This window comes from Anthonomus grandis, chromosome 22 (genome assembly GCF_022605725.1).
Source record: "Anthonomus grandis grandis chromosome 22, icAntGran1.3, whole genome shotgun sequence".
In the NCBI taxonomy this organism is placed as follows: domain Eukaryota; kingdom Metazoa; phylum Arthropoda; class Insecta; order Coleoptera; family Curculionidae; genus Anthonomus; species Anthonomus grandis.
Window position 1 is genome coordinate 41,009,957 of NC_065567.1, and position 15,423 is coordinate 41,025,379.

Below are 15,423 nucleotides of genomic sequence, written 5' to 3' on the forward strand. Positions count from 1 at the left end.
TTCAAAGTTTGGGTTTTTTCATTTTTCGGGTATACCCCCCCGTATCGAATTTTTCACCAAAAATTGATTTTTTTCGAAATCAAACTAAGTATACCAGCGTCTTATTTGGATCACCTAGATTACGAAAACACCGGGTTATAACAGGATCCGAGCAGAACTAAGGGAATGAGAGCACTTTGAAAATCCTGAAAAAGTCGTTTTCGACGTCCGATTTTGAGGCCAAAAATGGGCATCAAAAATGCCATATCTCGGCTATCGTAAGAGCTACGACCTTGCGGATGGTCTCGTTGGATTCAAAATGACGAAACTAAGACAAAACCGTTGGAATTTTCCCGATAGCTCCCATAGAAGCCGAGATATCGACCTTCAAAGTTTGGGTTTATTCATTTTTCGGGTATACCCCCCCGTATCGAATTTTTCACCAAAAATTGATTTTTTTTGAAATCAAACTAAGTATACCAGCGTCTTATTTGGATCACCTAGATTACGAAAACACCGGGTTATAACAGGATCCGAGCAGAACTAAGGGAATGAGAGCACTTTGAAAATCCTGAAAAAGTCGTTTTCGACGTCCGTTTTTGAGGCCAAAAATGGGCATCAAAAATGCCATATCTCGGCTATCGTAAGAGCTACGACCTTGCGGATGGTCTCGTTGGATTTAGAATGACGAAACTAAGACAAAACCGTTGGAATTTTCCCGATAGCTCCCATAGAAGCCGAGATATCGACCTTCAAAGTTTGGGTTTATTCATTTTTCGGGTATACCCCCCCGTATCGAATTTTTCACCAAAAATTGATTTTTTTCGAAATCAAACTAAGTATACCAGCGTCTTATTTGGATCACCTAGATTACGAAAACACCGGGTTATAACAGGATCCGAGCAGAACTAAGGGAATGAGAGCACTTTGAAAATCCTGAAAAAGTCGTTTTCGACGTCCGTTTTTGAGGCCAAAAATGGGCATCAAAAATGCCATATCTCGGCTATCGTAAGAGCTACGATCTTGCGAATGGTCTCGTTGGATTTAGAATGACGAAACTAAGACAAAACCGTTGGAATTTTTCCGATAGCTCCCATAGAAGCCGAGATATCGACTTTCAAAGTTTGGATTTTTTCATTTTTTGGGTATACCCCCCCGTATCGAATTTTTCACCAAAAATTGGTTTTTTTCGAAATCAAACTAAGTATACCAGCGTCTTATTTGGATCACCTAGATTACGAGAACACCGGGTTATAACAGGATCCGAGCAGAACTAAGGGAATGAGAGCACTTTGAAAATCCTGAAAAAGTCGTTTTCGACGTCCGTTTTTGAGGCCAAAAATGGGCATCAAAAATGCCATATCTCGGCTATCGTAAGAGCTACGACCTTGCGGATGGTCTCGTTGAATTTAGAATGACGAAACTAAGACAAAATTGTTGGAATTTTCCCGATAGCTCCCATAGAAGCCGAGATATCGACCTTCAAAGTTTGGGTTTTTTCATTTTTCGGGTATACCCCCCCGTATCGAATTTTTCACCAAAAATTGGTTTTTTTCGAAATCAAACTAAGTATACCAGCGTCTTATTTGGATCACCTAGATTACGAGAACACCGGGTTATAACAGGATCCGAGCAGAACTAAGGGAATGAGAGCACTTTGAAAATCCTGAAAAAGTCGTTTTCGACGTCCGTTTTTGAGGCCAAAAATGGGCATCAAAAATGCCATATCTCGGCTATCGTAAGAGCTACGACCTTGCGGATGGTCTCGTTGGATTTAGAATGACGAAACTAAGACAAAACCGTTGGAATTTTCCCGATAGCTCCCATAGAAGCCGAGATATCGACCTTCAAAGTTTGGGTTTATTCATTTTTCGGGTATACCCCCCCGTATCGAATTTTTCACCAAAAATTGATTTTTTTCGAAATCAAACTAAGTATACCAGCGTCTTATTTGGATCACCTAGATTACGAAAACACCGGGTTATAACAGGATCCGAGCAGAACTAAGGAAATGAGAGCACTTTGAAAATCCTGAAAAAGTCGTTTTCGACGTCCGTTTTTGAGGCCAAAAATGGGCATCAAAAATGCCATATCTCGGCTATCGTAAGAGCTACGACCTTGCGGATGGTCTCGTTGGATTTAGAATGACGAAACTAAGACAAAACCGTTGGAATTTTCCGGATAGCTCCCATAGAAGCCGAGATATCGACCTTCAAAGTTTGGGTTTTTTCATTTTTCGGGTATACCCCCCCGTATCGAATTTTTCACCAAAAATTGATTTTTTTCGAAATCAAACTAAGTATACCAGCGTCTTATTTGGATCACCTAGATTACGAAAACACCGGGTTATAACAGGATCCGAGCAGAACTAAGGCAATGAGAGCACTTTGAAAATCCTGAAAAAGTCGTTTTCGACGTCCGTTTTTGAGGCCAAAAATGGGCTACAAAAATGCCATATCTCGGCTCTCGTAGAAGCTACGACCTTGCGGATGGTCTCGTTGGATTCAGAAGGACGAAGCTAAGACAAGACCGTTGGAATTTTCCCGATAGCGCCCATAGAAGCCGAGATATGAGTCTTCAAAGTTTGGGTTTTTTCATTTTTCGGGTATACCCCCCCGTATCGAATTTTTTCACCAAAAATTGATTTTTTTCAAAGTCAAACTAAGTATACCAGCGTCTTATTCTGATCACCTAGATTTCGAAAACAGCGGGTTATACCAGGATCCGAGCAGAACTAAGGGAATGAGAGCACTTTGAAGATCCTGAAAAAGTCGTTTTCGACGTCCGTTTTTGAAGCCAAAAATGGGCTACAAAAATGCCATATCTCGGCTCTCGTAGAAGCTACGATCTTGCGGATGGTCTCGTTGGATTCAAAATGCCGAAACTAAGACAAGACCGTTGGAATTTTCCCGATAGCTCCCATAGAAGCTGAGATATGAGCCTTCAAAGTTTGGGTTTTTTCATTTTTCGGGTATACCCCCCCGTATCGAATTTTTTCACCAAAAATTGATTTTTTTCAAAGTCAAACTAAGTATACCAGCGTCTTATTCTGATCACCTAGATTTCGAAAACAGCGGGTTATACCAGGATCCGAGCAGAACTAAGGGAATGAGAGCACTTTGAAGATCCTGAAAAAGTCGTTTTCGACGTCCGTTTTTGAGGCCAAAAATAGGCTACAAAAATGCCATATCTCGGCTCTCGTAGAAGCTACGACCTTGCGGATGGTCTCGTTGGATTCAGAAGGACGAAGCTAAGATAAGACCGTTGGAATTTTCCCGATAGCTCCCATAGAAGCTGAGATATGAGCCTTCAAAGTTTGGGTTTTTTCATTTTTCGGGTATACCCCCCCGTATCGAATTTTTTCACCAAAAATTGATTTTTTTCAAAGTCAAACTAAGTATACCAGCGTCTTATTCTGATTACCTAGATTACGAAAACACCGGGTTATAACAGGATCCGAGCAGAACTAAGGGATTGAGAGCACTTTGAAAATCCTGAAAAAGGAGTTTTCGACGTCCGATTTTGAGACCAAAAATGGGCTACAAAAATGCCATATCTCGGCTCTCGTAGAAGCTACGATCTTGCGGATGGTGTCGTTGGATTCAGAAGGACGAAACTAAGATAACACCGTTGGAATTTTCCCGATAGCTCCCATAGAAGCCGAGATATGAGCCTTCAAAGTTTGGGTTTTTTCATTTTTCGGGTATATCCCCCCGTATCGAATTTTTTCACCAAAAATTGATTTTTTTCAAAGTCAAACTAAGTATACCAGCGTCTTATTCTGATCACCTAGATTACGAAAACACCGGGTTATACCAGGATCCGAGCAGAACTAAGGGAATGAGAGCACTTTGAAAATCCTGAAAAAGTCGTTTTCGACGTCCGTTTTTGAGGCCAAAAATGGGCTACAAAAATGCCATATCTCGGCTCATGTAGAAGCTACGACCTTGCGGATCGTCTCGTTGGATTCAGAAGGACGAAACTAAGATAACACCGTTGGAATTTTCCCGATAGCTCCTATAGAAGCTGAGATATGAGCCTTCAAAGTTTGGGTTTTTTCATTTTTCGGGTATACCCCTCCGTATCGAATTTTTTTACCAAAAATTGATTTTTTTCAAAGTCAAACTAAGTATACCAGCGTCTTATTCTGATCACCTAGATTTCGAAAACAGCGGGTTATACCAGGATCCGAGCAGAACTAAGGGATTGAGAGCACTTTGAAAATCCTGAAAAAGGAGTTTTCGACGTCCGATTTTGAGACCAAAAATGGGCTACAAAAATGCCATATCTCGGCTCTCGTAGAAGCTACGACCTTGCGGATGGTCTCGTTGGATTCAGAAGGACGAAGCTAAGATAGGACCGTTGGAATTTTCCCGATAGCTCCCATAGAAGCTGAGATATGAGCCTTCAAAGTTTGGGTTTTTTCATTTTTCGGGTATACCCCCCCGTATCGAATTTTTTCACCAAAAATTGATTTTTTTCAAAGTCAAACTAAGTATACCAGCGTCTTATTCTGATCACCTAGATTACGAAAACACCGGGTTATAACAGGATCCGAGCAGAACTAAGGGATTGAGAGCACTTTGAAAATCCTGAAAAAGGAGTTTTCGACGTCCGATTTTGAGACCAAAAATGGGCTACAAAAATGCCATATCTCGGCTCTCGTAGAAGCTACGATCTTGCGGATGGTGTCGTTGAATTCAGAAGGACGAAACTAAGATAACACCGTTGGAATTTTCCCGATAGCTCCCATAGAAGCCGAGATATGAGCCTTCAAAGTTTGGGTTTTTTCATTTTTCGGGTATACCCCCCCGTATCGAATTTTTTCACCAAAAATTGATTTTTTTCAAAGTCAAACTAAGTATACCAGCGTCTTATTCTGATCACCTAGATTACGAAAACACCGGGTTATACCAGGATCCGAGCAGAACTAAGGGATTGAGAGCACTTTGAAAATCCTGAAAAAATCGTTTTCGACGTCCGTTTTTGAGGCCAAAAATGGGCTACAAAAATGCTATATCTCGGTTCTCGTAGAAGCTACGACCTTGCGGATGGTCTCGTTGGATTTAGAAGGACGAAACTAAGACAACAATGTTAAAATCTTCCCGATAGCTCCCACAGAAGCCCAGATATCGATCTTCAAAGTTTGGGTTTTTTCATTTTTCGGGTATACCCCCCCGTATCGAATTTTTTTACCAAAAATTGATTTTTTTCAAAGTCAAACTAAGTATACCAGCGTCTTATTCTGATCACCTAGATTACGAAAACACCGGGTTATAACAGGATTCGAGCAGAACTAAGGGATTGAGAGCACTTTGAAAATCCTGAAAAAGTCGTTTTCGACGTCCGTTTTTGAGGCCAAAAATGGGCTACAAAAATGCCATATCTCGGCTCTCGTAGAAGCTACGACCTTGCGGATGGTCTCGTTGGATTCAGAAGGACGAAGCTAAGATAAGACCGTTGGAATTTTCCCGATAGCTCCCATAGAAGCTGAGATATGAGCCTTCAAAGTTTGGGTTTTTTCATTTTTCGGGTATACCCCCCCGTATCGAATTTTTTCACCAAAAATTGATTTTTTTCAAAGTCAAACTAAGTATACCAGCGTCTTATTCTGATCACCTAGATTACGAAAACACCGGGTTATAACAGGATCCGAGCAGAACTAAGGGATTGAGAGCACTTTGAAAATCCTGAAAAAGGAGTTTTCGACGTCCGATTTTGAGACCAAAAATGGGCTACAAAAATGCCATATCTCGGCTCTCGTAGAAGCTACGACCTTGCGGATGGTCTCGTTGGATTCAAAATGCCGAAACTAAGACAAGACCGTTGGAATTTTCCCGATAGCTCCCATAGAAGCTGAGATATGAGCCTTCAAAGTTTGGGTTTTTTCATTTTTCGGGTATACCCCCCCGTATCGAATTTTTTCACCAAAAATTGATTTTTTTCAAAGTCAAACTAAGTATACCAGCGTCTTATTCTGATCACCTAGATTACGAAAACACCGGGTTATACCAGGATCCGAGCAGAACTAAGGGAATGAGAGCACTTTCAAAATCCTGAAAAAGTCGTTTTCGACGTCCGTTTTTGAGGCCAAAAATGGGCTACAAAAATGCCATATCTCGGCTCTCGTAAAAGCTACGATTTTGCGGATGGTCTCGTTGGATTCAAAATGCCAAAACTAAGACAAGACCGTTGGAATTTTCCCGATAGCTCCCATAGAAGCTGAGATATGAGTCTTCAAAGTTTGGGTTTTTTCATTTTTCGGGTATACCCCCCCGTATCGAATTTTTTCACCAAAAATTGATTTTTTTCAAAGTCAAACTAAGTATACCAGCGTCTTATTCTGATCACCTAGATTTCGAAAACACCGGGTTATACCAGGATCCGAGCAGAACTAAGGGAATGAGAGCACTTTGAAAATCCTGAAAAAGTCGTTTTCGACGTCCGTTTTTGAGGCCAAAAATGGGCTACAAAAATGCCATATCTCGGCTCTCGTAGAAGCTACGACCTTGCGGATGGTCTCGTTGGATTCAAAATGCCGAAACTAAGACAAGACCGTTGGAATTTTCCCGATAGCTCCCATAGAAGCTGAGATATGAGTCTTCAAAGTTTGGGTTTTTTTCATTTTTCGGGTATACCCCCCCGTATCGAATTTTTTCACCAAAAATTGATTTTTTTCAAAGTCAAACTAAGTATACCAGCGTCTTATTCTGATCACCTAGATTTCGAAAACACCGGGTTATACCAGGATCCGAGCAGAACTAAGGGAATGAGAGCACTTTGAAAATCCTGAAAAAGTCGTTTTCGACGTCCTTTTTTGAGGCCAAAAATGGGCTACAAAAATGCCATATTTCGGCTCTCGTAGAAGCTACGACCTTGAGGATGGTCTCGTTGGATTCAGAAGGACGAAACTAAGACAACAATGTTGAAATCTTCCCGATAGCTCCCACAGAAGCCCAGATATCGATCTTCAAAGTTTGGGTTTTTTCATTTTTCGGGTATACCCCCCGTATCGAATTTTTTCACCAAAAATTGATTTTTTTCAAAGTCAAACTAAGTATACCAGCGTCTTATTCTGATCACCTAGATTACGAAAACACCGGGTTATGCCAGGATCCGAGCAGAACTAAGGGAATGAGAGCACTTTGAAAATCCTGAAAAAGTCGTTTTCGACGTCCGTTTTTGAGGCCAAAAATGGGCTACAAAAATGCCATATCTCGGCTCTCGTAGAAGCTACGACCTTGCGGATGGTCTCGTTGGATTCAGAAGGACGAAACTAAGATAACACCGTTGGAATTTTCCCGATAGCTCCTATAGAAGCTGAGATATGAGCCTTCAAAGTTTGGGTTTTTTCATTATTCGGGTATACCCCCCCGTATCGAATTTTTTCACCAAAAATTGATTTTTTTCAAAGTCAAACTAAGTATACCAGCGTCTTATTCTGATCACCTAGATTACGAAAACACCGGGTTATACCAGGATCCGAGCAGAACTAAGGGAATGAGAGCACTTTGAAGATCCTGAAAAAGTCGTTTTCGACGTCCGTTTTTGAGGCCAAAAATGGGCTACAAAAATGCCATATCTCGGCTCTTGTAGTAGCTACGATCTTGCGGATAATCTCGTTGGATTCAAAATGCCGAAACTAAGACAAGACCGTTGGAATTTTCCCGATAGCTCCCATAGAAGCCGAGATATGAGCCTTCAAAGTTTGGGTTTTTTTCATTTTTCGGGTATATCCCCCCGTATCGAATTTTTTCACCAAAAATTGATTTTTTTCAAAGTCAAACTAAGTATACCAGCGTCTTATTCTGATCACCTAGATTACGAAAACACCGGGTTATACCAGGATCCGAGCAGAACTAAGGGATTGAGAGCACTTTGAAAATCCTGAAAAAATCGTTTTCGACGTCCGTTTTTGAGGCCAAAAATGGGCTACAAAAATGCTATATCTCGGTTCTCGTAGAAGCTACGACCTTGCGGATGGTCTCGTTGGATTCAGAAGGACGAAACTAAGATAACAATGTTAAAATCTTCCCGATAGCTCCCACAGAAGCCCAGATATCGATCTTCAAAGTTTGGGTTTTTTCATTTTTCGGGTATACCCCCCCGTATCGAATTTTTTCACCAAAAATTGATTTTTTTCAAAGTCAAACTAAGTATACCAGCGTCTTATTCTGATCACCTAGATTACGAAAACACCGGGTTATACCAGGATCCGAGCAGAACTAAGGGATTGAGAGCACTTTGAAAATCCTGAAAAAATCGTTTTCGACGTCCGTTTTTGAGGCCAAAAATGGGCTACAAAAATGCCATATCTCGGTTCTCGTAGAAGCTACGACCTTGCGGATGGTCTCGTTGGATTCAGAAGGACGAAACTAAGACAACAATGTTAAAATCTTCCCGATAGCTCCCACAGAAGCCCAGATATCGATCTTCAAAGTTTGGGTTTTTTCATTTTTCGGGTATACCCCCCCGTATCGAATTTTTTCACCAAAAATTGATTTTTTTCAAAGTCAAACTAAGTATACCAGCGTCTTATTCTGATCACCTAGATTACGAAAACACCGGGTTATACCAGGATCCGAGCAGAACTAAGGGAATGAGAGCACTTTGAAGATCCTGAAAAAGTCGTTTTCGACGTCCGTTTTTGAGGCCAAAAATGGGCTACAAAAATGCCATATCTCGGCTCTCGTAGAAGCTACGACCTTGCGGATGGTCTCGTTGGATTCAGAAGGACGAAGCTAAGATAAGACCGTTGGAATTTTCCCGATAGCTCCCATAGAAGCTGAGATATGAGCCTTCAAAGTTTGGGTTTTTTCATTTTTCGGGTATACCCCCCCGTATCGAATTTTTTCACCAAAAATTGATTTTTTTCAAAGTCAAACTAAGTATACCAGCGTCTTATTCTGATCACCTAGATTACGAAAACACCGGGTTATACCAGGATCCGAGCAGAACTAAGGGATTGAGAGCACTTTGAAAATCCTGAAAAAATCGTTTTCGACGTCCGTTTTTGAGGCCAAAAATGGGCTACAAAAATGCCATATCTCGGTTCTCGTAGAAGCTACGACCTTGCGGATGGTCTCGTTGGATTCAGAAGGACGAAACTAAGACAACAATGTTGAAATCTTCCCGATAGCTCCCACAGAAGCCCAGATATCGATCTTCAAAGTTTGGGTTTTTTCATTTTTCGGGTATACCCCCCGTATCGAATTTTTTCACCAAAAATTGATTTTTTTCAAAGTCAAACTAAGTATACCAGCGTCTTATTCTGATCACCTAGATTTCGAAAACACCGGGTTATACCAGGATCCGAGCAGAACTAAGGGAATGAGAGCACTTTGAAAATCCTGAAAAAGGAGTTTTCGACGTCCGATTTTGAGACCAAAAATGGGCTACAAAAATGCCATATCTCGGCTCTCGTAGAAGCTACGACCTTGCGGATGGTCTCGTTGGATTCAGAAGGACGAAACTAAGATAACACCGTTGGAATTTTCTTGATAGCTCCCATAGAAGCTGAGATATGAGCCTGCAAAGTTTAAGTTTTTTCATTTTTCGGGTATATCCCCCCGTATCGAATTTTTTCACCAAAAATTGATTTTTTTCAAAGTCAAACTAAGTATACCAGCGTCTTATTCTGATCACCTAGATTTCGAAAACACCGGGTTATACCAGGATCCGAGCAGAACTAAGGGAATGAGAGCACTTTGAAGATCCTGAAAAAGTCGTTTTCGACGTCCGTTTTTGAGGCCAAAAATGGGCTACAAAAATGCCATATCTCGGCTCTTGTAGAAGCTACGATCTTGCGGATGGTCTCGTTGGATTCAAAATGCCGAAACTAAGACAAGACCGTTGGAATTTTCCCGATAGCTCCCATAGAAGCTGAGATATGAGCCTTCAAAGTTTGGGTTTTTTCATTTTTTGGGTATACCCCCCCGTATCGAATTTTTTCACCAAAAATTGATTTTTTTCAAAGACAAACTAAGTATACCAGCGTCTTATTCTGATCACCTAGATTACAAAAACACCGGGTTATAACAGGATCCGAGCAGAACTAAGGGATTGAGAGCACTTTGAAAATCCTGAAAAAGGAGTTTTCGACGTCCGATTTTGAGACCAAAAATGGGCTACAAAAATGCCATATCTCGGCTCTCGTAGAAGCTACGACCTTGCGGATGGTCTCGTTGGATTCAGAAGGACGAAGCTAAGATAACACCGTTGGAATTTTCCCGATAGCTCCCATAGAAGCTGAGATATGAGCCTGCAAAGTTTGGGTTTTTTCATTTTTCGGGTATATCCCCCCGTATCGAATTTTTTCACCAAAAATTGATTTTTTTCAAAGTCAAACTAAGTATACCAGCGTCTTATTCTGATCACCTAGATTACGAAAACACCGGGTTATACCAGGATCCGAGCAGAACTAAGGGAATGAGAGCACTTTGAAGATCCTGAAAAAGTCGTTTTCGACGTCCGTTTTTGAGGCCAAAAATGGGCTACAAAAATGCCATATCTCGGCTCTCGTAGAAGCTACGATCTTGCGGATGGTCTCGTTGGATTCAAAATGCCGAAACTAAGACAAGATTGTTGGAATTTTCCCGATAGCTCCCATAGAAGCTGAGATATGAGCCTTCAAAGTTTGGGTTTTTTCATTTTTCGGGTATACCCCCCCGTATCGAATTTTTTCACCAAAAATTGATTTTTTTCAAAGTCAAACTAAGTATACCAGCGTCTTATTCTGATCACCTAGATTACAAAAACACCGGGTTATAACAGGATCCGAGCAGAACTAAGGGATTGAGAGCACTTTGAAAATCCTGAAAAAGGAGTTTTCGACGTCCGATTTTGAGACCAAAAATGGGCTACAAAAATGCCATATCTCGGCTCTCGTAGAAGCTACGACCTTGCGGATGGTGTCGTTGGATTCAGAAGGACGAAACTAAGATAACACCGTTGGAATTTTCCCGATAGCTCCCATAGAAGCTGAGATATGAGCCTTCAAAATTTGGGTTTTTTCATTTTTCGGGTATACCCCCGTATCGAATTTTTTCACCAAAAATTGATTTTTTTCAAAGTCAAACTAAGTATACCAGCGTCTTATTCTGATCACCTAGATTACGAAAACACCGGATTATACCAGGATCCGAGCAGAACTAAGGGAATGAGAGCACTTTGAAGATCCTGAAAAAGTCGTTTTCGACGTCCGTTTTTGAGGCCAAAAATGGGCTACAAAAATGCCATATCTCGGCTCTCGTAGAAGCTACGATCTTGCGGATGGTGTCGTTGGATTCAGAAGGACGAAACTAAGATAACACCGTTGGAATTTTCCCGATAGCTCCCATAGAAGCCGAGATATGAGCCTTCAAAGTTTGGGTTTTTTCATTTTTCGGGTATACCCCCCCGTATCGAATTTTTTCACCAAAAATTGATTTTTTTCAAAGTCAAACTAAGTATACCAGCGTCTTATTCTGATCACCTAGATTACGAAAACACCGGGTTATACCAGGATCCGAGCAGAACTAAGGGATTGAGAGCACTTTGAAAATCCTGAAAAAATCGTTTTCGACGTCCGTTTTTGAGGCCAAAAATGGGCTACAAAAATGCCATATCTCGGTTATCGTAGAAGCTACGACCTTGCGGATGGTCTCGTTGGATTCAGAAGGACGAAACTAAGACAACAATGTTAAAATCTTCCCGATAGCTCCCACAGAAGCCCAGATATCGATCTTCAAAGTTTGGGTTTTTTCATTTTTCGGGTATACCCCCCCGTATCGAATTTTTTCACCAAAAATTGATCTTTTTCAAAGTCAAACTAAGTATACCAGCGTCTTATTCTGATCACCTAGATTACGAAAACACCGGGTTATAACAGGATCCGAGCAGAACTAAGGGATTGAGAGCACTTTGAAAATCCTGAAAAAGGAGTTTTCGACGTCCGATTTTGAGACCAAAAATGGGCTACAAAAATGCCATATCTCGGCTCTCGTAGAAGCTACGACCTTGAGGATGGTCTCGTTGGATTCAGAAGGACGAAACTAAGACAACAATGTTGAAATCTTCCCGATAGCTCCCACAGAAGCCCAGATATCGATCTTCAAAGTTTGGGTTTTTTCATTTTTCGGGTATACCCCCCCGTATCGAATTTTTTCACCAAAAATTGATTTTTTTCAAAGTCAAACTAAGTATACCAGCGTCTTATTCTGATCACCTAGATTACGAAAACACCGGGTTATACCAGGATCCGAGCAGAACTAAGGGAATGAGAGCACTTTGAAGATCCTGAAAAAGTCGTTTTCGACGTCCGTTTTTGAGGCCAAAAATGGGCTACAAAAATGCCATATCTCGGCTCTTGTAGAAGCTACGATCTTGCGGATCGTCTCGTTGGATTCAGAAGGACGAAACTAAGATAACACCGTTGGAATTTTCCCGATAGCTCCCATAGAAGCTGAGATATGAGCCTTCAAAGTTTGGGTTTTTTCATTTTTCGGGTATACCCCCCCGTATCGATTTTTTTCACCAAAAATTAATTTTTTTCAAAGTCAAACTAAGTATACCAGCGTCTTATTCTGATCACCTAGATTACGAAAACACCGGGTTATACCAGGATCCGAGCAGAACTAAGGGAATGAGAGCACTTTGAAGATCCTGAAAAAGTCGTTTTCGACGTCCGTTTTTGAGGCCAAAAATGGGCTACAAAAATGCCATATCTCGGCTCTTGTAGAAGCTACGATCTTGCGGATGGTCTCGTTGGATTCAAAATGCCGAAACTAAGACAAGACCGTTGGAATTTTCCCGATAGCTCCCATAGAAGCTGAGATATGAGCCTTCAAAGTTTGGGTTTTTTCATTTTTTGGGTATACCCCCCCGTATCGAATTTTTTCACCAAAAATTGATTTTTTTCAAAGACAAACTAAGTATACCAGCGTCTTATTCTGATCACCTAGATTACAAAAACACCGGGTTATAACAGGATCCGAGCAGAACTAAGGGATTGAGAGCACTTTAAAAATCCTGAAAAAATCGTTTTCGACGTCCGTTTTTGAGGCCAAAAATGGGCTACAAAAATGCCATATCTCGGCTCTTGTAGAAGCTACGATCTTGCGGATGGTCTCGTTGGATTCAAAATGCCGAAACTAAGACAAGATTGTTGGAATTTTCCCGATAGCTCCCATAGAAGCTGAGATATGAGCCTTCAAAATTTGGGTTTTTTCATTTTTCGGGTATACCCCCCCGTATCGAATTTTTTCACCAAAAATTGATTTTTTTCAAAGTCAAACTAAGTATACCAGCGTCTTATTCTGATCACCTAGATTACAAAAACACCGGGTTATAACAGGATCCGAGCAGAACTAAGGGATTGAGAGCACTTTGAAAATCCTGAAAAAGGAGTTTTCGACGTCCGATTTTGAGACCAAAAATGGGCTACAAAAATGCCATATCTCGGCTCTCGTAGAAGCTACGACCTTGCGGATGGTCTCGTTGGATTCAGAAGGACGAAGCTAAGATAACACCGTTGGAATTTTCCCGATAGCTCCCATAGAAGCTGAGATATGAGCCTGCAAAGTTTGGGTTTTTTCATTTTTCGGGTATATCCCCCCGTATCGAATTTTTTCACCAAAAATTGATTTTTTTCAAAGTCAAACTAAGTATACCAGCGTCTTATTCTGATCACCTAGATTACGAAAACACCGGGTTATACCAGGATCCGAGCAGAACTAAGGGAATGAGAGCACTTTGAAGATCCTGAAAAAGTCGTTTTCGACGTCCGTTTTTGAGGCCAAAAATGGGCTACAAAAATGCCATATCTCGGCTCTCGTAGAAGCTACGATCTTGCGGATGGTCTCGTTGGATTCAAAATGCCGAAACTAAGACAAGATTGTTGGAATTTTCCCGATAGCTCCCATGGAAGCTGAGATATGAGCCTTCAAAGTTTGGGTTTTTTCATTTTTCGGGTATACCCCCCCGTATCGAATTTTTCCACCAAAAATTGATTTTTTTCAAAGTCAAACTAAGTATACCAGCGTCTTATTCTGATCACCTAGATTACAAAAACACCGGGTTATAACAGGATCCGAGCAGAACTAAGGGATTGAGAGCACTTTGAAAATCCTGAAAAAGGAGTTTTCGACGTCCGATTTTGAGACCAAAAATGGGCTACAAAAATGCCATATCTCGGCTCTCGTAGAAGCTACGACCTTGCGGATGGTGTCGTTGGATTCAGAAGGACGAAACTAAGATAACACCGTTGGAATTTTCCCGATAGCTCCCATAGAAGCTGAGATATGAGCCTTCAAAATTTGGGTTTTTTCATTTTTCGGGTATACCCCCGTATCGAATTTTTTCACCAAAAATTGATTTTTTTCAAAGTCAAACTAAGTATACCAGCGTCTTATTCTGATCACCTAGATTACGAAAACACCGGGTTATGCCAGGATCCGAGCAGAACTAAGGGAATGAGAGCACTTTGAAAATCCTGAAAAAGTCGTTTTCGACGTCCGTTTTTGAGGCCAAAAATGGGCTACAAAAATGCCATATCTCGGCTCTCGTAAAAGCTACGACCTTGCGGATGGTCTCGTTGGATTCAGAAGGACCAAACTAAGATAACACCATTGGAATTTTCCCGATAGCTCCCATAGAAGCTGAGATATGAGCCTTCAAAGTTTGGGTTTTTTCATTTTTCGGGTATACCCCCCCGTATCGAATTTTTTCACCAAAAATTGATTTTTTTCAAAGTCAAACTAAGTATACCAGCGTCTTATTCTGATCACCTAGATTACGAAAACACCGGGTTATACCAGGATCCGAGCAGAACTAAGGGAATGAGAGCACTTTGAAAATCCTGAAAAAGTCGTTTTCGACGTCCGTTTTTGAGGCCAAAAATGGGCTACAAAAATGCCATATCTCGGCTCTCGTAAAAGCTACGATTTTGCGGATGGTCTCGTTGGATTCAAAATGCCAAAACTAAGACAAGACCGTTGGAATTTTCCCGATAGCGCCCATAGAAGCCGAGATATGAGTCTTCAAAGTTTGGGTTTTTTCATTTTTCGGGTATACCCCCCGTATCGAATTTTTTCACCAAAAATTGATTTTTTTCAAAGTCAAACTAAGTATACCAGCGTCTTATTCTGATCACCTAGATTTCGAAAACACCGGGTTATACCAGGATCCGAGCAGAACTAAGGGAATGAGAGCACTTTGAAAATCCTGAAAAAGTCGTTTTCGACGTCCGTTTTTGAGGCCAAAAATGGGCTACAAAAATGCCATATTTCGGCTCTCGTAGAAGCTACGACCTTGAGGATGGTCTCGTTGGATTCAGAAGGACGAAACTAAGACAACAATGTTGAAATCTTCCCGATAGCTCCCACAGAAGCCCAGATATCGATCTTCAAAGTTTGGGTTTTTTCATTTTTCGGGTATACCCCCCGTATCGAATTTTTTCACCAAAAA